At 38.1% G+C, this 25,188-nt stretch overlaps 1 protein-coding gene and 1 non-coding gene across 10 annotated transcripts in view; both read right to left on the bottom strand.

Moving 5' to 3' along the window:
* Positions 1-25,188, bottom strand: part of FGF14 (fibroblast growth factor 14) — a 693,770-nt gene that overhangs the window by 42,322 nt on the left and 626,260 nt on the right. The gene's annotated exons all lie outside the window — the stretch shown is intronic.
* Positions 15,537-15,702, bottom strand: LOC129464285 (U1 spliceosomal RNA). Its single transcript, XR_008651524.1, has one exon. It is a non-coding gene; the product is annotated as a U1 spliceosomal RNA (small nuclear RNA).

The raw sequence follows: 25,188 nt of genomic DNA, 5'->3' as shown, positions 1-25,188 counted from the left end.
TAGCACTGATTGGCATAAAAAGGTTGGTTGTCTCAGGTGGCTGGAATGTACCACTGTCAATATGTAATGTACTCAACCCATGGGATGGAATGAATAGTATTTTAAAGACCTAGTTCTTTTTTTCCTAATAAGGAAATACTACTTTAATGACGAGATTGAGATGGGCATGGTGAAGGAGCTTTGCGTGTGGAGACATCAGGAGTGAAATTTGGTCCTGTATTTATGCATTTCCTTTTCCTCTCTAGCGTTAATTTGAGGTAAGAAACTTAACTTCCTGGCTGGTCCTGGTGGCTCATGCCTGTAATCCCAGCACTTTGGGAGGCTGAGGCGGGTGGATCACCTGAGAGTAAAGAGTTTGAGACCAGCCTGACCAACATGGTGAAACCCGGTCTCTACTGAAAATACAAAAATTAGCCAGGTGTGGTGACGCACACCTGTAATCCCAGCTACTTGGTAGGCTGAGGCAGGAGAATGGCTTGAACCTGGGAGGCGTAGGTTGCAGTGAGCAGAGATTGCACCACTGCACTCCAGCCTGGGCAACAGGAATGAAACTCTGTCTCAAAAAACAAACAAACAAACAAACAAACAAACAAAACTTAACCTCCCCAGAGCAGCAGATTGAGACTGGCATGGTGAAGGAGCTTTGTGTGTGGAGACATCAGGAGTGAAATTTGGTCCTATATGTATGCATTTCCTTTTCCTCTCTAGCGTGAATTTGAAGTAAGAAAGTTAACCTCCCCAGAGCAGCAGCTGACCAAAGTGGCAGAAGCTAGTAAGAAGTCTGTCCCCTGGGGCACAGGGGTCCATCACTGACATTGTTAAGAATTGTTGGCACAGAGTGGAAATAAAAAGCACAGTAAATTTTAGTTGGTTTTATTATTCTTATTTTAATACCCTGATTCCAATATACTTTCTTGTTGGCTGAACCCTGGGATAGTTTCCGCTGACCCTCTGCCCCTGCTGGAGGTCTCTAAGCTTCAGTTCACTGATTTGCATATGGCAATTTCAGCACCTGCTCCTACTACCCCACAGAATTGTGAGGATCAAAGGTAGTAATGGATGAGAAAGTGTTCTGTAATTGTCAAGCAAATCGCGCAGTTAAGCACATGATTATCTGAGGTGTGGAACAGAGTGAATGTGATGGAAAATTGAACCTCACTCGTGATCTCCCAACTCTGTCTTTGCTCTTGCTTTAGAATTATTTTCCCTAACCCACGAGTGTTGCAGAAAAGGGGCGATTAACAACAAAACGAGATTCACTAGTTTGAGCATCAGCTTGCTTCTTCACTCTCCCTGCTTATTCTGAGCAGTTTCTCAAGCTTGGCATGATTGGCCTTTTGGGCCATGTCATTCTTTGTCATAGGACCATCCTATACAATGTAGGCTTAGTGGGATTCCTGGTCTCTACCCAGAAGATAGCACCTCCCCTGCCACACCTAAGCTGTGACACAATGGCAAGAGGTACTGAAGTTAAGGAAGCCAGAAAATTTTCAAATAGTCTTTATTTCCAAATAGTCTCAAATTTACTTTTCATAAGGCAACCAATTCTGAATTTTAAAACAGCTTGTATGGAGTTGAATTTGACCTTGCATGAGAATTAGCATTTTAATATACCACTAAATGACAGTGATCCCACTGGGATGAATATGAAAATCACTCACGGACTGTAACTTCCCCCATCTAGAGTCTCTATGTGTTTGTCATAAAGTCATGCTTCGTGCACACAATAGATCAGAGGCATTTTGTGAGCAAGCAGCTCTCCTTGTCCCATTTTGATTTGGTTCATATATTCTACAACCTTTATATGAAAGCAATAGCAAAGGATGACTTAAGTCATCATGACTACATCAAGAAAATGATAATACTCTGCCTCTGGCACATATATTCCTTCTCTTAATTCTACTCTTTCCCCTCCCTACTTTATATTTCAGTTGTCAGATATTAGAGTTGACAAGCTAATGAAAATTGAATTGACTACTAAAAAACTCACACATACAAAGATAGATAAATTACTTGAAAATTCCCTGTTTGGGCCAATTCAATGCAGACCCTTGCTTGGCTGCAACTGTAAACCCATCCAGCCTCTAAATGGCGTTAGTCTACAACTGACAACATTGGTCCCTGAGAACACTGCCATAGATTAGGTTAATAGTGGTAAAAAGATGCCTTGCTGTCTCTCACAAATTGTGCTAGAAGACAAAGATGGCCTCCATGGAGGCAAGCAGGTGAACTGATTGCTTAGGGAAATCCTCAGAATTGGTTCGTTATGCCTTCCTACTCTTTCCTTTATGGAATCTTTACTTGCCAAATATGTATTTCATGCTACAGATTCATATAGTTGTGAAATGAAGATCACACAGGAGAATCAACATGTGAAACAAATCCTCTGTGTATATAGAAGCCATTTATTTATTATTATTATTATTTTTTGAGATGGGTCTCGCTCTTGTCGCCCAGGCTGGAGGACAGTGGTGCAATCTCGGCTCACTGCAACCTTTGCTGCCTGGGTTCAAGCTTCTCCTGCGTCAGCCTCCTGAGTAGCCGGGATTACAGGCACCTTCCACCATACCCAGCTAATTTTTGTACTTTTAGTAGAGACAGGGTTTTGCCATGTTGGCCAGGCTGGTCTCAAACTCCTGACTTCAGGTGATCTGCCTGCCTTGGCCTCCCAAAGTGCTGGGATTATAGGCATGAGCCACTGCGCCTGGCCAGGCTTTTACTTCTTAAACAAATCTATGGAAATCACACTTCCCAAAATTGTGAGGCTCAATAATTTGGAAAACCGGGCTTAATAATCATTAATCCTGATCTACAATTTTATAACCAGAAACTGTACTAGCTGGCATGATGTTATGCAGGTACAAGATATTTGATGTGAGTACGAAATGTCAATATTTTAAAAAATGAATTGTATAGGACCATCAGGTCAAGGCACGTGTGTGTTTCCTCATGATGCCCATGGAGGCAGAAGTCACAACCTTCTCTTTTTCTTCCTCTCTTCCTTTTTTCTAATTCTTACTACGGGCTTCCACGAGCCAAAAATTGGTTGGTGTTCATATACAGACCTGAATAAGTCAACTCCTTGCCCTCCAGGATTGCACAGACTATGAGAGGAAGCAGATATTTATTTAGCAGACTCTTGCAATATGTTGTTAGGGGCATTATGACAGAAGGGAGCGAAACAGGCAAAATAGACACAGAAGATATGGGAGGAAGGAGTTCTCGGAAGAGTGTTGAACAGCATCAAAAGCAGTGGAGAAGTTGAGTAATATGAGTGCAGTACTGGGCTGAAGAGTGTCCTCCAAAAATCCATGTCTACCTGGAACTCCAAATATGACTTTATGTGGAAGTGCAGTCTTTGCAGATGTAATTAGTTAAGTTTAATTTAAATAAGGTCGTAGCAGTTTAGGGTGGGCCTAAATCTCATGACTGGCATCCATATAAAAAGAGGAGACACACAGGGGCAAACACACACACACAGGGTACGCCATGTGGAGGCAGAGGTAGAGATTAGGGTGATGCGTCTACAAGCCAAGGAATGCCAGGCACCCCCTGGAAACAAGGAGAGAGGCATAGAACTGATTCTCCTTCAGATCCTTCAGAAGGCACCCACTGTAAATAATAAAGGTAGTTTTCCTGTGTTATGCATAATAGTCTTAAATAATCTTAACTAGGCTTTAAATGCAATTTATCAATCATTTGTAATGTTTGTCTGTTTATTCTCTCAATTTATATTGACAAAAGATAAAATAACAATAAAATGATAGCTTTCCTCAAAGTAGCCTGAATTATTGTAGGCTTTTACATATCGCATATCCTTTTGTTCCAAATTTTTTTTCTAGCCACGTATGTGATGATGAATTAATATATACTATGATTAATAATTATAAAGGAGCAGCCTGTTCTATTGTACAGAGCTGTGGTTTGTCACCATCGCTGCCTTTGAGAATCTCCTGGGGAGCTGTTTTAAGCACTGATGCCAGAATGCCAGCCTCCAGAGATTCTGATTTAATTGGTCTGGTGTGATAAGAGATCATTCTTTTTTTAAAAGCTCCCTAGGGTTTCAGAAGTGCAGCACAGGTTGAAAGCTACTGATATAGAGCAAAGCTTTACTAAAAGCTGATATGCGGAAGCAAAGAATGTGAAATGACTCCTGAAGGCACTAAATTGACAATGCAAATCAAATCCAAGAACAAGCTCTAAATGTGTGCTTGTATTTTACTGAATCCCCTTTATAAACCCAAGCAATATTTTACCCCAATATTATTGCAATACAAACTGGGGAAGATAAGATACTGGAATACAACCTGCCTCAGACAGATAGCAATATCTCATTGATTTAGGGCAGAGCAGACCAAGATTTGGAGTAGAGGGAGTAGTTCGATGACAGTGGCAGAGAAGCGGGTAAGAATATAAAGACAATAGTAGAATCATTATCTCTCTGCTACCCTGTTGGGACAAAGCTCTCTAAAATAAGCAACTAAACAGAAGGAAGAAAATGGTCATTTGACCATACGTATTTTGACAGAAACAGTTATATTACTTTTTAAAAAAATTTGAAGTGTGGATTTGAATTTAATTTTTTTATACAAATGAAGTACTTTTGAATACAGAGCTAAGAATGTATTCTTGACAGCTTGAAATAGTTTCTTCATTTTCCTCTTTGATGCCCATATTTGTATTTCATTGTTTTCATAATTTAGAGTAAGGCATGATTGTTTCTAAAATGAACATAAAAGCAAACCATAAAAATCAACAACATGTAAATATTTTAGTGTCAACAGGGAAGTCTCTAACTGCACATAAGATAAAATATCTGTTATTTTAAAAATAATACATACCTTAAAATCATTACTCTGAAAAGACTGAATCAAGCAAAAAAAAGCTTGATGAATGTCCACATAAAATAGTGGGAAGAAAATATATTTAAAAGTACATTTACTAACAAAAGATGTTCAAGGTCTATATGAGGAGAACTGTAAGACTCTAATGGAAAAATCAAAGAAGAACCAAATGAATGAAGAGATACTCCATCTTCATGGGTAGGAAGACTTAATATTGTCAGGATATCTGTTCTTTCCAACTTGACCTATAGATTCAATTCAATCCCAATCAAAATCCCAGTGACTTAGTTGGTGGATTTTGACACGCTGATACTAAAGTTTACGTGGAGAGGCAAAAGTCCCAGAATATCCACCACAATATTGAAGGAGAAAAACAGAGTGAGAGGACTAGCACTACCCAACCTCAAGACTCACTATACAGTTACCATAACCAAGACAGTGAAGTATCGGTGAAGGAATAGACAAATAGATCAATGGAACACAGGAAAGAGCACAGAAATAGACCCACATAAATACAGTCAACTGACCTTTGACAAAGGAACAAAAGCAATACAATAAAGAAAAAGTAGTCTTTTCAACTAATGGTACTGGGACAACTGGAACGTCCACATGCAAAAAATAAATCCAAACATAGATCATACATCCTTCATAACATTAACTTAAAATGGATCACATAAATAAATGTAAAATGCAAAATTATAAAAATCCTAGAAGGTAACCGATGAGAAAATCTAGATGAACTTAAGTTGGGCTGTGACTTTCATGTATGACACCGAAGGCATTATTCAGGGAAGAAATAACTAATAAACTGGACTTCACTAAAATTAAAAATTTCTGCTCTGCAAATGACTGTTAACATTATGTGAAGAGAAGCCACAGACTGGGAGGAAGTTTTTTTTTTGCAATAGAAATATCTGATTTAAAATATACAAATATCTCTTAAAGCCCAGTAATAAGAAAAACAGTGCAAGTTGATTTAAAAATGGACCAAAGACCTTAACAGGTAAGTCGCCAAAGAAGATATATAGATGGCAAATAAACATATGAAAAGATGTTCCACGTTATTTGTCATCAGGGAAATGCACATTAAAATAACCACTACATGCCTATTTGGAATGCCCAAATCCAGAAAACTTACACAATCAAATACTGACAAGAAAGTATTAGACAACAGAAACTCTCATTCACTGCTGGTGGGAATAAAAAAAAAAATGGTACAACCACTTTAGAAGACAGTTTGATGGTTTCTCATAAAAACTAAATATTGTCTTACTACATGATCCACCAGTCATACTCCTTGATATGTACCCTAAAATGCTGAAAACTTCTGTCTACACGAAAACCTGCATGCAAATATCTATGGCAGCTGCATTCATAATTTGCCAAACCTTGAAAGCAACCAAGATGGCCTTCAGTAGGCGAATGGATAAATAAACTGTGGAACATCCAGGCAATGAAGTATTATCCATCTCTAAAAGGAAATGAGCTATCAATCCATGAACAGACATGGAATAAACTTAAGTGTGTATTACTAAGTGAAAGGAGCCAATCTTAAAAGCCTACATACTACATGATTCCAACTGCATGACATACTGTAAAAGGCAAAACAATGGAAACAGTAAAAAGATCAGTGGTTGCTAGGAATTGAGGTGGGGAGAAGAATGAATAGGCATAGCACAGAGGATTTTTAGGGCAGTGAAAATATTCTGTATGATACTATAAGCATGGATACATGTCGTCATATATTTGTCCAAACCCACAGAACGTATAACACCAAGGAAAAACCCTAATGTAAATGATGGACTTTGGGTGCTAATGATGTGTCATGTAGGTTCATCAACTGTCACAAATGCACCACTCTGGTGGGGGATGTTGGTAACAGGAGAGAAGGGGAATCTCTGTGCCTTCATCTCACTTTTTCTGAGCATCTAAGAGTGCTGTAAAAACATAAAGTCTTTTTTTTAAGTACATTTATATCAAGATTTTATTCCTGTGGATTTTCCTGCATTCATAACGTGAGAATCACTTACGAATTATTTGGGTCTAACTGTAATTTTTATACAAACCATTTATTGTGGGCTAATATGTGTTGTTACATTAATGCTGTTAGTAATTTCCTCATGTTTGCTATATATTTTTATCTTTATCTCATTATTGTGGATATTAGTGAGACTACAAAACACAAACATTTTAACTGAAATATTAAATACTGTTTTATGAGTGGGATTCATTAAAACAAACATTTGGATAATGAATGACAGGTTAAATTTCATTTAATGATTAATAAAATAAATGTTGCACTAAAAAGAATAGCCTGAAATACCAGCATTAGTGCTATTATCTCAGCTCGGTTGAAAGTACTTAAATTATTAATAAGACAAAATAGTCATCTAATTGTTTTCTTTTCTTGTATGACATTTCTGTAACTACAGAACAAGAAAGAAATGTTAATTATATATCAATGAGTAATTCCTGTTAAATTACATAGTGAAAAATACCAAGTAAGAAACTAAAAAAGCTAAAATGGGGTTAGCATAATGGTTAGATACTAAACCTGATGCTTTTTAAAAAATTGTTAATTTGGAGCAAATGGACAGAACACACTGCATTTCTAAACAACCTAATCAATAGTACTCAAAGATCTGCTGCAGTGCTCTAGGAACATCATTTAAATCAAAGAATGACATAGAACTATCAAGGAACTTATTGAGGAAATATACAACAAACAGTAAAAAAAGCACAGATTTAAAACTATATTAAACAAAACACATAGATTTAAAATTATATTAAACTGTATTAAATTATATTATACTAAACTATATTAAATTAAAACAGTGTGTGAATATTTTCAAGCTAGTGAAATCAATGTTGAGTTAATTAATCTAAGATATTGTAGAAGACGCTTAAAGCTTAAATATCTTAGCATATCTGTAGTGCAGAAGGATGTTTTGGTGCAAATCAGCATGGATATTCATATTCTTTCCCATGGAAAGATTCAAGCCCCTACAGTGTTAGCTCCACTTGGCACCATATTTCATTAGCAGTGTGGTAGCATTCTATCTCTACATCCACAAAGAGAGTAGCAGAAAGCTTCAGCAAATACACTGAGGCTAATGAGACGCATGATGAAAGGTTAATTTAACATGTTACAAGGCTTTAATCATCAATGTGAAAAATGCCCCCCCACCCAAGTATTGACCTGAGAAAAGATTTCTCCTCATTATGGCTAGGCTAAAAATCAGGATTAAAGCATTAGTAGATTATTATCACTCATGTGGACCAATTTTACTGAGTAGTAAGTCTGTGCACAGAACTAAAATGAAAACTTTAAATATGGCATTGAGAGCTTCAGTAAAATTATACTTGTAGTAAATTTTAGACTTCAGGCAAATACACATCTGGATGCTTACTCAATCAGGGTTGTTGTAATACTGAATATTAATCTGGCCCATATTAAATTACAGCTTGATTTTCTGATCTATGAATTCAGGAAATGGGCTGAAAACATTTTTAGGTAAAACTTTCTGAAGTTTTTTCAACTTGAGTTGTGTGGAATTCTAGGGATTCTGCATACTTGGTTTTAGATTCTTTTTTTTGAAATACATTTTAATGATTTTTGAAATAAAAATATACATACTTTAAAGGAGAGAGATTAAAATTTTTCTCTTAAATTTGAGAGTTTAGACAAACTCTCAAGTACTTGTACCACATTTCCAGTACATATACATGTATAAAACAATGTTGTCAAACAGATATTATTTTCTGTCTGTCCTTGATACATTTCGATAAAATACATAAGTAATATATTCAAATACAACAGCCATTCACATTCACAGGAAAGAAAAAGCATTGTTGAAATAGGACATGAATTATTGTGTTCAGGAGGACATTGGGGAGGCTTCCTAGACCAGAGAAAATTTGGCTACAGTTATGTTATGTCACATATACATTATGTGACAATGAAGCAATATTAAAAAAGAAGAACCCACAAATTACCAAGTTCAAAGACAAAAATAAATTCTAGCTTTAAAGTTAGAAGCTGAAAAGTGCCAGAATTTTCTAACTGCACAATCTAAAAGCCAATCCATTGTTGCCTGCTAATTAAGCCTCCACAGGGTTTCATATAATTAATAGCAAATCATCTCTGAATGGAAAAATGAAATAGTTGCAACATGCCTTTACATAGACATGCATTTTAAACAGTCTGTCTTTAAACTATAGTATCAGGACAGACTTTCCATGTAGAAGAGATGATTAATTATGTTTTGGGTTGGGTGCTCTCTTTCTTTTCTTTTTTTTCTCTCAGGCTAGAAAAGCTTTGGTTTCTATAATTACTTCTCATTTATCTCTAGTTAAATGTGGGCGAAATTTTCTATTAATTAAATTTGAATTCACTCTAATTGGTAAGTTTAAAACAATGACAGGAATAAATTATAGCACATATTGCAACCCAAATAAGGCTGAATAAAACAGATACATTATGTAGCAATGAAGCAATATTAAGAAAGAAGACCCCACAAATTCTTCAAGTTCAAAGACTAAAATAATTTCTGGCATTCTGAAGGTTAGAAAATAAGGATTCTCTTTCATTAGGGAAATGTTTGGAAGAAGCCTTTGAAGGCTACGACTTATAGAGTCAAAGATAATTTTCCTACACAGAGGAGAAAAAGAGGACTCACTGAAGACTCCAAATTATGAACTATTTTTAATCATTTATTTGGCTTAGTAACTTATGATCAATTTACTCATTGTTGATTTCTAAATATAAAAAATATATAGATAGCAAATAGACTATCAGGGACTTCATGAAGCCATTGTTTTTGATTAAGGAAAGGTGTGGTAGCTATTCTGCTTAAGTGGCCCCTATTGTACGAATTTTGCGCCAATGTTTGCTGATTTATTTCCTGCCTTTAGTGAAGCAGGAGGTGATGCCTATCAGTAAATATTAGTAGATATATTCTGCATTTCCTTCTCTCCACATTCAGAAGGAAAGAATTTTAAAACTCAGCCTCGCATTTTAAAACATATTGAATTATGAAACTTTTACTGCAGGGAAATCCCTCAGAAATTCTCCAGCCTGGTTTCCACATTTCACAGATGAGTAATCAGTTGCTCTGGGAGAGGATGTTACCTGCCCAGGGTCCCTTAGCTGATAGGAAATCTAATTTGCAACTAATGACAAATGTGTGCTCTTTCTTTCACACCAAGCACTTGGGGGCATTTTTTTTTTCTTGTCAGTGATATAGGTGAACACAATTTCATAAAACTTGCAGATGAACAGAAGCTGAGAGGAAGATCAAATGTGTGAGAAATGATAAAATAAGCGTTCAAAAGAAGGTTGGCAACTTAGAGAGATAGAAAGAAAATGGCAAAATACAATTTTATAGAAATCAGCGTAGAGTTCTCCTCTGAGTTAACCACACATGCACAGACTCCTCACACATTTAGTTATGGAATGAAGAAGGTACATCTTAAGAAGAGCTTGTACCAGGACAACTAGTTGCCAAAAGACTAGTTTAAATGGGTTTCAGGAATCCAAGTGCAGTGTCTGCTGTACTGAAGTTAATGGTCTGTTAATTTGGTTTAGAGACAGAAGACTTGGGCTAAAGTCCTAACCAGTTGTGAGTATTATCTGGGTATCATCTGTAATTTTTAAAAATGGATTCCTCCCCTACTAGATCATAAGAGCTAGAAGGGTGGCACCATTCTTGATGTATTCTCTCCTTTATCCTAGGATTTTGCGCTGTGCCAAGCGTACAGTAGACACTCCATTAGTACTTGTTAAATCAATTATTAAGGTAATGTAACTTATCCTCTCTGAGCCCCAGTTTTCTCATTTATAAAATTAAGAACCTACAGTTGTGAAAGTGTTTTGGAAACTCCAAAGTGCTGTGGAAATATAAGCAATTACTACTGTCATTGAGAAATGCTACCAATAATAATTCGAGAATTTGATACAACTCAGCCTGGAAAAGCTAAGATTAGCAGAACAGAGCTGTCTCCAAATATTTGAAGAACTATTTTATTTAAGGGATTGGACCTTTTTTTATGTAGTTGCAGAGGAGCAGATGGTGACCACTGTCCAGGCAGATGTGTCTCAATGTAAGGACAACATCTGTAATATTAATAATTAGAATGTATCCTGTAATTTTCTCTCTACCCTTGGAAACCAATTGAGATCCAGAGTCTTTCACTGGGAGGCTTAAAGCCTAGAGCAGCCTTAGTGCTAGAGGCAGACAGGGGTAACGAACTAATCTTGAACCAATTCATCCATAGCAATCTCAATGCTTTCGTTAGCTGTTATAGGTATTTAATGTGGCCAAAGGAATGAAGGAAGTCTTGTTGGTTTGGAAGCCCTGCCTACCACAACCCCTACACCACCCCATCCCCTGCACAGTCTGATGTCATCACTAGTGGAAATGTTTAAACAGCAGTGAATATGCATGATAGACAGAATCTTGCATTGGATAAAGAGTGAATCTTTGAATTTCAAGGTCATATTCAGCTGAATATAAGCTAGAGAAATTGGAACTTATGAAGGTGGTGATGAATACATGAGCTTAAAAAGGATTGGAAAGGGCTGGGCACGGTGGCTCATGCCTGTAATTCCAGCACTTTGGGAGGCTGAGGCAGGAGGATCACGTGAGGTCAGGAGTTCAAAACCAGCCTGGCCAACATGGTGAAACCCTGTCTCTACTAAAAATACAAAAATCAGCCAGTGAGCCGAGATTGTGCCATTGCCCTCCAGCCTGGGCAACAAGAATGAAACTCCATCTCAAAAAAAAAATGGATTAGAAAAAAGAGATATGAACTTCTCTTTTTGCTTCCCTGAAGTAGAGAAAACAGAATTTAAGAAACAATTTATATTGACTATGTGTCCCAACTTCCTAAAAATCACTACATAAAATTCTACGTAGGAAATAAAAATAACTGCAGATTAACACACAGTTTATGTATTAATCACATCAGTTTATAAATATAACGCACACATACGAACTAATAAAGAAATTAGATAGAACAGTTCTTAATTTACTTATTTTCATTTTGGCACTCGTGTGAACTTGATTGTCAAATGCATTAACCCAAAGAAAACTTAGCAATTTGATGAACCTTGAATCCATTTAGAATTTGTCTTCTCTGCTAGAAAAAGAGAATGTATGTTTTTAGAAAAACATTTGGCCCACAGATGATATGAGAAAAAGCTTTTCCCATTTAAATAGCTGCTATTTTTATAAATGGAACCATATCAACTTTTCCATAAGGAGAAAACACACTCTTGTGAAGAGCTGAGAAATTCTGGGGTGAGTGTGTGTGTGTGTGTGTGTGTGTGTGTGTGTGTGTGTGTGTGTGAGTTGCCAAGTAGTTTTCCCTTACGTTTAAGCAACATATCTTAGGAAAGAAAAGAGATGCACTTAGAGTTACTTCCCTGTCCCTGTGCAGGTTAGTATAGCAGAGTGGAGGTCTCAAAGGAGGAAGACAGCCTAGGGAGAAAGTGTAATTATGCCTAAAGGATTTCCTGGAAGCCAGCAGGTAATGTGAAATGAAATTGGAAGGGTGAGGAGGCCGTGTTCCCCCTGATGCCAGTGTGTGCTTTCATTTGATATTAATAGTTAGTGAGCCAAGGGGGAAACATCTTTACTTTGTAAAATAATTCATTGCTATCAATTACGCACATGAGCTAGAATGTTCAGGCCACGTTCACAAACTTCTCAATTAGAAACCCTGTATTTCTGAAAGTAATTATAAAATACATTGCATGGCAATGTTTTTCCAAGATAAAGAAAAATTCATGAAAGCGTTACACAACTTTCTGAAATTCAAAACCAGCCTAGTCAACAGGGACTACCTTCTACAGATTCATTTTCTTATACACGTGATGCATTTATGAGTTCCATCAATATAGATGAAAATTACACACAGGTATCCGGAAAAGACATCTGAGGCCTTCCACACTTCACATTATTATCAGTGGGGATATCAGAGGGCAGCTTTCTTTCTGCGTCATCTCTCTCTGTGTGAAAGCTTGTTATTTAACTGCATTTGTCAGCTAATCAGCCAGAACGTGAAGCTATTAAAATTTAGAACTGGCCTCTGGAAAGGTAGATGTTCTGTGAAACACCAAAATGAAAATTGCCTGGTGTTATGATGACCACCTTAACTTGAAGCCATCATCATTAGGATGCATTTCTCAAGGCAGCATACAGGGCGCACATGGATAATCATCGGACTGTATTTTCATCTGAAGCTTGCCATTCAGGGACTCCATCCTTAGTTCTGGGACAATAGACTAAATCCCCTCTCAATTTAAACAAATCAGTGTCAGATCTCAGCTGGCAAAAGGCAGCCTTCGAGGCTGTCTCCTTCAAAATGTAGAAGGCCACAGCTCCAGCTAGAGTCATTGAAAGGCAAGAAGAGCATAAGAAAATCCCAGCTGCAGAACAAAACCCATGCTTCTTCCAAAGCACATCTCAGTGCTGAGATCTGGTCACGTGGAGCATGTTCTATAGCTACTCTTCTCTGTCTCCTGGTAATTTCTGTGCAATACTGTCTTAGTACATTTGGTATTCTTTGTACATTCAAAATGCCATGAACTTGGTGGCTTCTAAACAACAGAAATTTATTTCTCACAGTTCTGGAGGCTGGGAAGTTCAAGTTCAAGGCCCTGGCAAATTCAGTTTTTGGTGAGGGTTTCCATTTCATAGTCAATGCCTTCTTGTTCTGTCTTCACAGGGTGGAAAGGGCAAGGGGTGTCTCTCAGGCCTTTTTTAAAATGAAGTTGTTAATCCCATTCATGCAGGTGTCACCCTCATGACCTAATCACCTCCCAAAGACCTTTGTTATTTGGCTTCTAGTTACAGATATTTCAAAAGGCGAAGTGTTGTACCTTTTCAAGCTTTGTACAGTGCTATCATCTGACTGCTTTATTCCCCCAAAATTCACATGTTGAAATAGTCATCTCGAAGGGGATGGTATTAGAAAGTGGAGCCTTTGGCAGGTATTTAGTATTTGTCTTAACTTTTCATCTAACTTCTAAATTCCTGGCCCTGAGTACCATTGTTTTGTAGCCCCTATTCTACTTAAGATTTCTCTGGATGGGAGTCAGTGCAAACTTCTTTTGTTATAAAAAGGTTGTATTCTGCCACTAGTGAGTAACGGAGGAAGAGCAATTAAGAATGGCCTTTTATTAAGATGCCAGCCTTTGTTGGGCAGTCTTGGTAATATCATAATTGGCAAAATTCAGAAGCTGATGTGAGAGTTCCAGGGCTGTCACCAAAACCCAGGTTTGACATCTGAATTTAACTGACACTGTTTGCCTGCTTTGAGGCTGTCCTTCCATTGTGTCTCTAACTGCAAATGAGAATGACTCCCCGAGGGAAGCCTTTGGGATCACAAATGCATAAACATCTGGGAATCAAATCTCTTTCAATTACATTAATTATCTGCTATGTGCAGGAGAAAGTTTTGAATCTAAAATAACATTAAACTCAAGGTTAGAGAGAGATTTCAAACTTCCTTTCAACCCCAAAATGCTGAGGTGGGTGGATCACTGAGGTCAGGAGTTTGAGACCAGCCTGACCAACATGGTGAAACCCCATCTCTACTAAAAATGCAAAAAAAATTACTGGGCATGGTGGCAGGCACCTGTAATCCCAGCTAGTCGGGAGGCTAGGGTAGGAGAATCGCTTGAACACAGGAGGTGGAGGTTGCAGTGAGCTGAGATCGCACCATTGCACTCCAGCCTGGGTGAAAAGAGCAAGAGTCCATCTCAAAATAAAATAAAACCCAGAGGGGAAGAATCTATATGCACACTGTAATGAAATTGTGATAAAACATATGCAGGGAAGCACATCCTTGAGGTACTTCGTGAGAGTGCCTGGTAAATCAAATGTCTGGGATGCTTGCTTCAGTCAGTGAGGCAAGGGAAAGTCCAGGCTGCCAAATCATTTACTTAAGAAGTGGTTATAATGTTATTTTACCCAGTTGGAACTGTCTGCCTATACTAGCTTAGTGCTCAATACAGTTCAATTCTGTTGATCCTTTTTTTGAAATCTCATGCACATTCTTCTCATCTAAAGATGCCCATTGCCATCACTAAGCCACCCTATTGTCCATCTCTTCCCAGTACAACCCACACCATGTGAATATGTGAATGTTGCAACACCACTTCCATCATGGTTCATCATGGTTCTCCTTGTGTAAGTAGCTCGCCTATTGAAGCAAGCCTAAACCTCCATCGCCTTGCCTCAGATTGCAGCTGATGGTCTTCCATACCATTCCTGCAGGCAGCTTCTTCCTGGCAGTCAGGCAGGGCTCCTTGCTGAATGGTCTGTACAGTGTGCTCCTTGGTACCTGTTTTGCTTTTACCTATGCTATGGTCACTGGCTGTAACATCCTTCTCCTCCTCTCCTGCTTCCCATGGTCAAATGTTTGTCATTCTCAAGGTCCTTTTAGGTTCTGCCCCACCTGGCTCTTTTGGCCCACACAACCTCTCCCCTTTTCTAAAAAGTGTTTATAGATTATAGCATGGGTTTTTCTGTGGTTGTGTGTTTTTATCAGCATGCGTGAATATGTATGTATCTGTAGATAGACACTGCTTGTAATTTCTTAAACAGCTTCTACTTGTTTCGTTCAAAATGTCTGAAGCCAATTGTTTTTGTTTGTTTTTAGAAAAAAAAAAAAAACAACTGACATCAAGGAGAGAGCATAACACAGCCCCCACTACCACCAATTATGCAATCGAGTGAGTTTCCCACATTTGGGGAAATCACGGAAATCAGCACATCAGAATGCATTGGGTAAGCTCACCCTGGGAAAAACCATTTTCATGATCATGCCATCTCCCCTGTCAGGTAGGACCAGTCTGTGAATTTCTCTGTTGTCATAAAATATGCCCAGCAAACATGGATTTGTTATATTCTACCTCACTTCTAATGAGATATATCACTTAATGAAATAAGTGGCTGAAAAGTCACAGAAGATGTCAAAGCAGCATGTTATCTGCCCGCCTTTGCCTCCTAGTCCAGAATCACCCCCTTTAGTTATCTCACCTCCCTTTATCTTTATGTGAGATTAAAGAATCATTTGAAAAGGCCAGAGGGTGTAGCTGGGATCAAAAGTCAGTCAGACAAATATGTCATGTGTCCATATTAACAACAATACATATTTCTTCCTCATTTAGAAATCAGACCATAGCTTCACAATAGTCAAAAACCAACAGCAAACCTGATAGTCAAAGCCTAGCAAGGTTCACTTCTTTCATTGTGTTAATGTATGAATATTTCAGCGACTAAGGCACATTTCCAAGAAATAACAATTAAGGGGAAAATGTAATTTAACAATATTTTTACATAAAACCATTATGTGTTTAAATTTATATAAATTCCATTTTGAAATATTTCTCAAAATGTAAACAACAGATAAAAGACACATGAATCAATGCATTTGCATACATCTAATCTGAAGGTATAAATATTTTGGGTTTAAACTACTGATCTGAATACTGCACTGAATACTATCATTATTATCTTAATATGTTCATATAAGGTCCCACGGTAATTTGACATTTTTAATGTGTCCTAATGGTAACATGATTTGACTATTATATTTACAAAAGAAACAACTAGCACCCTACTTTCTAGCAAACAATAATGTCATGTAGAATCTCTGAGAGAAACTGCATGGGCTATGTGTTTCTTTAGTAATTTTTTCTTGGACAAATTTAAAGTTGTATCTTTTTATTTTCAGTAAGTATCATGCCTTGAAAAACCTCCCTTCTCTGTGGTTCTGTGGTAAAGTATCAAGGGCATAGACTCTGAAACCTGATGGTCCCACATTCAGATTTTGATTCAGCTACTTCTTAACTGACTGGCACTGGGCAATTCACTTAATATCCCTGAGCATCAGTTTGGGTATCTGGAAAGGATAGACTGGTGGTGGTACAATATTTATTATTTAAAGTTGAGATATGGCTAAAATAAATAATTATTAATAAGGTTCCCCACTTGTTGGATTGATAGAACTGCCAGTACTTGCTAAAGGGAAACAAGTTGGAAAATACTACAGACCGTGTGGAGTTAGAAAGGCACTCTTGGTTCCTTTGCTACCCTCCATCTTTTGAAGGTAGTTGTGGTTCACAGGACCTCAGCAGCCAGAAATACTGCTGCTGATTTTATAATTTTCCAGCAGGCACTTGTGAATCACCATATGCTCTAACTTTTTTTTTCTACGAAATTCTGGCAGCATTTAAAAAATGAAGTCACTATGCCAATGCCAATCTAAAGATGCCAATCTACAACTTAAAGTCTTTGCGACTTTTATTCTTCAACATGAAGTCCAAATCTCCACCACTGACTTGTCATGGTCAGTGTCTTTGTCTAAATGACAGTGTATAATGACACATGGTGGGATTTTCTCTTTGTTTGAAGTTAGGTGGGGAAAGCGGTGTGCACTTGACATGTCTTTATTATTTTTCTTTAAGAAACCTTTATTAAACCTTTAAAACTGATTTTTCCCACTCCCTTCAAACTTTGAAGGATCTTTGTGCAGTTCACCCAGAGCAGAACTCATCACACAGCACTGATACACAGGCTATGGGGAAGGGGAGATCAGGCTATGGGGAAGGGGAGATCAGAGAAGCACAATGCAGTGGTTTAACAAGCATTTCTTTCATTGAATTTAGGAACTCTAACGTTCCTCCGAAGCAGACGGCTCCTTGCTCTAAGAGATCCAGTGTCTTCTCACAGCCCATACACCTGCATGGCCTTCCCACTGCTGACAACTCTGCCTCTATTTCGTGCACGTGCCACGTCAGCCACACATATCCATCTTCCTAATGATCCTCGCGCTTGCTACTCATGGCCACCTCATGGTTCTTACACTTGCTGTCCACCCCACATGCTTTCCCTCCCCAAGCATCTTTCATAGCATGCTCCCCCTGCTCTCTGTCTCTTTGTCTTTGTCTCTCTCACTCACTCATTTCAGTTAAGTTGTGTGTCCCTTGAGTGTTACATCTGAAATAGAGCCTTCCCAAACTGATCTTGCCATTCTCTTATTCTGCTGTATTTTACTTCAAAGAGTTGATCACTGCCTGAATTTCTACGTATTTTCAGTTCACTGTTTCTTCCACTAGTCTTTGTTCCACTAGTCTCTGGCCTCAGGAAGACTGGATGTTGTCTTTTTTTCTACTGTATTCTCAGCATCAGAGCTGTGCCTGATCACGATAGAAATTCAAAGACTAAATGAATACATAAGTGTCATACATGTATCAAACAGTAGACTTTCCATTGTTACATTTTCTAAAAAAGCAGGAAAGAGTCAGGGACTAGCATGGTATATAGCAGAGGGCTGACGTAGTTCCTTTAACTGTATTATCTCATTTAATTATTAAAAAATATGGAGTATCTTTCATTCTCATTTTAGAGCTGAAGCCCCTGATTTTAGAATTTAAATTGCCCAATCTAAACTTGTCCAATCTAAAGATACACACTTAGGAAGTCACTGCCAGCATTTAAGCCCTGGGTTTTAGATTCCAAATTTGATACTTTTGTCTCCACATAACACAGATGTAAAATAGTTTTTAAAGAAGCTTAGAGAGTTTATAGACTTTGTTGATTTTTAGTTAAGTGGTTAATATTACTAGGTAATTGATTCAGCAGCTGGGATAAGATAAATAATTAAATGAATGTTTATATAAGCAAAGAGCCAAACCAGCAATTGAATCAATAAAGCCTACTATGCTTTCATTTTTCTCTGGCTCTCCTTCTTTCCAACTTCCCTTGAATAAAGGCATCCCTTAAAATTCAGTACATGTTCTTTTCGGTCTATGGAGATCTCATTCTTTTTGATGACTTCATAACCTTAATTTTGCATTTCTATGACTGACCTTCAGTTTGAATTCCAGTCCTGTCTCCTCATGTCTAGTGAATATTCTCACTTTGAGTTCTTTTCGTTATGTCCTCAAAGTCAGTATTACTCTGTGTCCCCAACTGGCTCCTTGTCCTAAATTTTCTTTCCCAGGCACTAAGCATTATCCATATTTAATTACTTAGCCAAATAATTGTTATATTCTATTCATTCTTCCTTAAATTATGTCTATATATTGCACTTACATCAAATTTACTATTTTCACTGTCAATATCATATTTCAAATCCATGTGCACTCACACCTCGATTGCTATAATAGCTGCTTTTTTGTGGTTTTATTTTGTATTTTACTTTTGAGTTCGCAGGTACATGTGCAGGTTTGTTACATAGGTAACCTGTGTCATGGGGATTTGTTGCACAGATTATTTCGTCACCAGGTATTAATTAAGCCTAGTACCCATTAATTATTTTTCCTGATCCTCTCCCTCCTCCTACCCTTCACCCTCTGAAAGGCCTCAGTGTCCACTGTTCCCCGCTGTGTGTCCATGAGTTCTCATCATTTGGCAACTACTTGATAAGTGAGAACATGTGGTATTTCGTTTTCTTTTCCTGTATTAGTTTGCTGAGGATAATGGCCTCCAACTCCATCCATGTTCCTGCAAAGGACATGATCTCATTCTTTTTTATGGCTGTATGGTATTCTATGGTGTATATGTACCACATTTCTTTAACCAGTCTATCATAGATGGGCATTTAGGTTGATTCCATGTCTTTGCTATTGTGAATAGTGCTGCAGTGAACATACACCTGCATGTGTCTTTATAATAGAACAATTTGTAATCCCTGTGGTAATGGGATTGCTGAGTCAAATGGCATTTCTGTCTTTAGGTCTTTAGGTGTTTGAGGAATTGTCACTCTGTCTTCCACAATGGTTGAACTAATTTACACTTCTACCCACAGTGTATGAGCATTCCTTTTTCTCCACAACTTTGCCAGCATCTGTTATTTTTTTACTTTTTAGTAATAGCCATTCTGACTGGTGTTAGATGGTATCTCATTGTGGTTTTGATTTGCATTTCTCTAATGATCAGAGATGTTGAGCCTTTTTTTCATATGATTGTTGGTGCATGCAATGCCTTCTTTTTAAAAGTGTTGGCCGGGCACAGTGGCTCACGCCTGTAATCCCAGCACTTTGGGAGGCTGAGGCAGGCAGATCACAAGGTCAGGAGACCGAGACCATCCTGGACAACATGGTGAAACCCCGTTCCTACGAAAAATACAAAAATTAGCTGGGTGTGGTGGCACGTACCCATAATCCCAGCTGCTCAGGAGGCTGAGGCAGGAGAATCGCTTGAACCCAGGAGGCGGAGATTGCAGTGCGCCGAGATTGCACCACTGCACTCCAGCCTGGTGATAGAGCGAGACTCTGTCTCAAAAAAAAAAAAAAGTATCTGTCCATATCCTTTGCCCACTTTTTAATGGCGTTGAGTTTTGGTAAATTTTTAAGTTCCTTATAGCTGCTAGATATTAGACCTCTGTTGAATGTATAGTTTACAAAAATTATCTCCCATTGTCTAGGTTGCCTGTTTACTCTGTTGATAGTTTCTTTTGCTGTGCAGAAGCTCTTAAGTTTAATTAGATCCTATTTGACAATCTTTGCTTTTGTTGCAACTGCTTTTGGCATCATTGTCATGAAATCTTTGCCTTTGTTGACATTGCCCTAAATGGTATTGCCTAGGTTGTCTTCTCTGGTTTTTACAGTTTTGCATTTTACATTTAAGTCCTTAATCCATCTTGAGTTAATTTTGTATATGGTGCAAGAAAAGGGCCCAGTTTTAATCTTCGGCATATGGCTAGCGAGTTATCCCAGCACCATTGATAAACTAGCTAATGAATCCTTTCCCCACTGCTTTGTTGTTGTTGCTGTTAGGTTTGTCAAAGATCAGATAGTTCTAAGTGTGCAGTCTTATTTCTGAGTTCAGTATTCTGTTCCATCGGTCTATGTGTCTGGTTTTGTACCAAAGTCAAGCTGTTTTGGTTACTGTAGCCCTGTAGCAGCTTCTTGATTGATATCTCTGTTTCCTGATGCCTCTGTTATAATTTATCCTGTACATTAGGGCCAAATTGATACTCCTTAAAGTTCTTTCAACAAGTCACTGCTCACAGTTCAAAGTTTGAACATCACAGCTTAGAAGTAGCTATCTACAATGTGGTCCCAATAGACCTTTTGATCTTAACTTCTACTATTCTTTAATATCCTCTAGTTCAGAGAAGTCTTTTAAATATGCCCTACTCATTTTTGCTGCCAGAAAATTTTCTACATTCTGATCATTTTGGGGAATATAGTTTCCTCTTCTCTCAATTTATTCAGATCCCACAAGGCTCCGCCTATGACCCACCTTCATGAAGCCATTTCTGATTGGGTTGCCACATTGCTCAATTCCAGGAGACACCATTAACATATTTGTGCTCCAGGGAGCAAATTTCTTGTTTACTTTCAAATATGACCCTTTCCTCCCTTTAGACTTTAGTCTTATGTAAAGTTTAATTGATGTCATTCTGAAGATTATTTTACCTTTTCAATGTTTGAATGGTAACATATACTGAATATAATCTTCCCATTTCCCAGCTATTTTCCCATTCTTATCTAATCTTTCTCTTGTCCCACTTGTCAATTTTACTCATGGCTTTTCAGGGTCAGCATGTGTTTATTAAACACTTGCTATGTGTCTTGGACTGTTTAAGACAACAGGCATACACTGTTGAATGAATTAGACTTGATCTTTGCTTTGGTGCAGCACTCACATCATTGCACATGCAACCTATGGGATCAAGTGTAGCAAGGGGGAAGTATCAGATGCTAAGGTGGCTTTAACAATAGGCTAGTGAGGTCATGAAAGGGGCCCCAGACATCTATTTCATGCATAGTTCTCAGGATCACGTCTAGCTTTATTTATGCTGTTCCACATGAAGAGGAAGCAACCAACCCCAGATCTGCTAAAATGTGTTTAGGGTCTCACATTGTCTCCTGGGTACTCTATTTGAGTAGAATGAGAAATGCAGTCATTACATCTGCCACATAAAAGCACACGTCTTCCAAATGTACATATAATGCATACATGGATGTGACATTGGTATATGTTTAGTTTTAATATTTTAAAAATTATATATAGATATGTAAATTATTCAAAGGCAGGGAGCATCCCTTCTCTCTGCTTTGTAAAGAATATTTGCAGTGAGGGTTAGCAACCCCAGATGATCATGACAGACTCTATTTAAATATCCACAGTTTCAAAACCTAGCTTCTCCCAAAGATTAAAAAAAAAAACCCAAAACAAAAAAAAAGCAAAAGCAATTAGAAATTATAAAGTAAAACAATATTATCTAAGTGCTGGGCAACTTGATGTATGTAGGTTTTGCGGCTGTGTCACTTTAAGCCATTCTTGATATTAGTAACTGGGTACTACAAGTTAAACTTTAAGTTTAAACTAAGCTACATTATCCATCTATCACCTATCTATTTATCTATTATCTATTATCTATTATCAATATCTATCTTTAAAGTAAGATACATTATATATTGTAACCGTATTCTATTATCAAGGTAGCTGGCTCTATAGTATTATATGTGTTCAGAGGGTTTTTTTCCTCCTTTCATAAATCATTTTTGAGTCTTTTCTACGGGATAGAGAGAATCAAGTATAAGGAGTATTGAAGATTAAGTTAATTTATAGTGCTTCTCTTTGCTATCAGTGTATTCTTAATGTTTTAATAACAACGCCATGGACCCTATTCCCTATGTTTTAGGACATAGAGTGATCACTGCATTTTCCCCAAGTTTCATTGTCACCTGCCAGGAACTGAACTGGACATAAAATTCATCCATGTTCCTGAAGACCCTTCTCTGCCATCTGGCACGCACCCTGAGTCAGTGTCCAGGAGCTTGGCTGATAGAACCAGCCACTGGATGTCACCCTTTCTCTATAACCAACCAACAGAGCTGGCTGCTCACAACCACCACCAAAGTGTCCACTGCTGGTCTGATGTGCTGTCAGTAAGACACCAGCTCACAGATTAGACCACACTTTCTACCTCACCTCCCAGAATTCCAAAAGAACTCATCTTCGCTAAGTCTGTCTGTCATCATGAACTACCTATTATGTTTTGTTTTCTCCCATTTCTCTATGAGAACAGGAATTTTTACATAGGCAAAGACTTAATTATTTGCTTAGAGGTTTCTGATGATTCTTGGTGATGAAGAGAAAATACTTTTTGTATTAGTTTTCTAGGGCTGCCATAACAAAATACCATGGTTGGAGGGGTGGAGGACGGGGAGTTAAACAACAGAAATGTATTTCCTCGCAGTCTAAGAAAGTCTAAGGTCTAAGAAAGTCTAAGGTCTATGGAAGTCTAAGTGTTGGCAGGGTTGTTCCCTCCTGAGCCTTCTCCTCTTCTTGTTGGCCATCCTCCCCTGTATCCTCACAGGTCTTCCCTCTGTACATGTCTGTGTCCTAATTTCCTCTTTGTGTAAGGACACCAATCAAATTGGATTAGGGCCCACCCTAATTACATCATTTTGATTTCATCACCTCATTAAAAGCCTTATCTTCAAAGGCAATCATATTGGGGGTTAGGACTTCAACATACCCTCAACAATTTGGGGGAAGGAGGCAGAATTCAACCCATAATGCTTTTTTTTTTTCCAGTTCATCTGATTCTTTTGTATTCTCTTATTGTTGCTGACAATTAAACCACATAGCATTTATATAGGCTGCTGGAAGTTGGATGGTGTTGTGCCTTTTAAGAAACTTGAAAAGAACCAACTGTCTCCACACTGGATTTTCTGAACACACAAGCCATGGAGATCAACACTGATGACTCACATCATGTCACTATTTAATCCTGTCCCACCTTCTAATATACAATCTGTCTTGTCTTCCCAATTCTACTCTGCTATGTATTATCTAAAATGCAGAATCCAAGGCTCATTTTGCTCTATATTTCCAGGTGCTCCTTCAAAATATATAATAGGCAATGTGAAAAAAACACTAGACTATAATTCAGAAAATGTGACATCATCCATGTCACAAATTAATAATGTATCCTTCAACACATTGTCCAAGAGTATATCATAAAACTAAGCCAATAATACTTTCCCTGATTTCAAATACTGTTGTAATAAAGTTAAGCTCTAATGAATGTGTTTTGAAAGCTGTGAAGTACCATCTAGCATATTGAATAGCTGTCACTGTCCATTTTTATGATTATTGTCATATGAATGAATGGATGAACCACTGCTTTATCCTTTAAAACCAGTTAGTTTCCATTCCTATGGATCTCATAACTCTCTCCACTTACCTTTATTAGAGTGTTCCTTATACTGTATTTAATTCTAACTTTACTCATCTGTTTTCCCACTGAGTTACAAACCCCTGGAAAAAAAGGATTGCGTCTGCAAGCAGCTCGGTTTCCTCAACACATAACCCTACATGGTTCTCAGGAGAAATCCACTGTGCTTTCTGATGACTGACTGCCTCTCTCAGAGCATGTCAGCTGTATTTCTTTCTGGGTAGCGGGCATCCTGTCTTCTTTTCTGTCCTCCTCCCCAGTGCCTCCAAGCCCCCACCCATCCATAGTGGTATGTAAGCATCTTTCCAGTCTCTTCTGCTGTTACCCCAGCAATGTTTGGGACTGCACTTGGGTTTGGTGTTTCTTTTCACCTTGTTACTCATCTCTGTCCACTGAAAAGCTTAAACCACACAGAAATGCCAGGCTGTTTTCAATTACCTTTTAATTTACATATTTATTTTGAGACAGAGTTTAGCTTTTATTGCCCGGGCTAGAGTGCAGTGGCAGGATTTCACCTCACTGCAACCTCCGCCTCCCAGGTTCAAGTGATTCTCGTGCGTCAGCCTCCCCAGTAGCTGAGATTATAGGTGTGTGGCACTACACTTGGCTAATTTTTTTATTTTTAGTGGAGACAGGGTTTTGCCATGTTGGTCAGGCTGGTCTCAAAGTCCTGACCGCAGGTGATCCACCCGCCTCGGCCTCCCAAAGTGCTGGGATGACAGGCGTGAGCCACCATCCCTGCCCCCTGCCCCCCCGCCACCACTTTTTTTTTTTTTTTCTTAAATCATAGGGCAGTTCTGCTAGCATGGTATAGAGTGCAGGTACTCCAGGGCAGGGTGACCCAGTGATATGGGATAACCACCCAGCGAATTTGAGATTGTTGAAATGTCTGCTTTCTGACTTCCCTGTCCAGGCTGTCTCTGTCAGACTAGAGCAATTAAATGATAATGAGGACTGTGCATAGGAAAATTAATTCTGGGGACTGTAATCGGCATCCTCCCTATAGGAAACTTACACATGTGTGTAAGCACTGAGGAAAACCCTGAAATATCTGCTAGTATAATAAAAAGAGGCAGTTTTGAGATAGAATGCTGGATTAACTAATTTATTATGACCCCAAAGCATGTTGTTG

Source organism: Symphalangus syndactylus, chromosome 15, assembly GCF_028878055.3.
Source record: "Symphalangus syndactylus isolate Jambi chromosome 15, NHGRI_mSymSyn1-v2.1_pri, whole genome shotgun sequence".
In the NCBI taxonomy this organism is placed as follows: Eukaryota; Metazoa; Chordata; class Mammalia; order Primates; family Hylobatidae; genus Symphalangus; species Symphalangus syndactylus.
This window is presented reverse-complemented; position numbering and strand designations above follow the sequence as displayed.